The sequence below is a fragment of the Argopecten irradians genome, chromosome 5, assembly GCF_041381155.1.
Source record: "Argopecten irradians isolate NY chromosome 5, Ai_NY, whole genome shotgun sequence".
Taxonomy (NCBI): Eukaryota; Metazoa; Mollusca; class Bivalvia; order Pectinida; family Pectinidae; genus Argopecten; species Argopecten irradians.
The window spans coordinates 26,475,151-26,476,584 of NC_091138.1; positions in this window are offsets into that span (position 1 = coordinate 26,475,151).

Below are 1,434 nucleotides of genomic sequence, written 5' to 3' on the forward strand. Positions count from 1 at the left end.
ACGTATCACGCGTGCTTGGCAGTTTATGTTTTGTGTACCACGTGACTGATTTACACCCATGATAGCACTACGTAATGCTCGTGCACTATCTATATTCCGGTACTTTGCTATGAATTAAACTGTCGTGTATAATTTATATCCAAACTCACTGGATTACATCGGTTAGATGTGGCATGATGTGATTTAGATAGGCTCTTTATACGCTTAATATCATAATGAAGATTTCTCTCGTAATAGATCTATATCAACAATTCAATTTTGTTGTTACTGCACAAGCATTCATTGATGCATTTTCTTTATCATGCTAAAGTGCACATGTATACTTTCCCCTCTTTTGCTTCCGGGGTATAGCTCATCTCGTAACGGCGTTGAATCCGAGATATATTTATTTTAAAAAAAAATATTATTACTTTCTTAAAATGGTGATTTGTAATAAAAAAAAATTTACTATTTAGACAAAAGTCATATAAAATGTTTATGCATTTTCTTTCTGGACGTTTCAGTACAAAAATTTTTTTTACGGAGACTATTTACCTAGATGTTCTTTATCAGTTTTCATGACTAATATCAGATAGAGTAAAAACGACGCATGTGACCTTCTAAAGATACAGGTCACAGGAAAGTTCAAATGGTGGGCTTAATTTGATCTTTTTAAATATATGACAAAATGGTCTTCCACAAAAAGAAACGCTGTAAGATGTGGTCACCATCCTCGATCTAAATTAGGGTCGTTGATTAATACCTTCTTAAACATAGATCCCATCAGCTGAGGATCCGGTAAGAAGATGCAATAAATTGTCCTTGTTGTCTAATGACATGTATCGAATTACCCCTCTACGTAAGTTTTTCTTAAATTATTATTTCATTATAGGGTTTTCCGCAAGTGAGAACTATATTTTAATCATGAGTTCTATTACGTCTCACTCCATGTATTATGATATGGATAACGTTGAAAGCGCTGATACTATCTCACAATATCAGTGGTAATGTTAGACGGATACCGAGTCTGTGACCCACTCTCATATCACAAATACTCTAACCCATCTTCCTTTCGCAAATTTAGTCATCAGAGTATAATTCGCGCGAAAGTTTGTCTCTGCAAATTAATATCTGCACCATACTTATTGAAATGGAATTTCTACTCATTTTTTTAAATCCACAAATATTTGATATTCGCTAACGTGTTATGAAATGGAAATCGGAGAAAAGAATAGCCGCCAAAGAAATTTGGTTTTAGTACTACTACTTACTAAGGGGTTTATGGAATCAAAAACATATTAGGAATATTTTGCGCTTGGATATTTGAGGCCATATTGAATTCATATATATTGGAAATGGAACGATGAATAATTCACACCAACAATGAATCTTTGATTAAGAACAATAAATATACATTTTATTAAAAACAATATGTAAACAAATATATATGTGTAA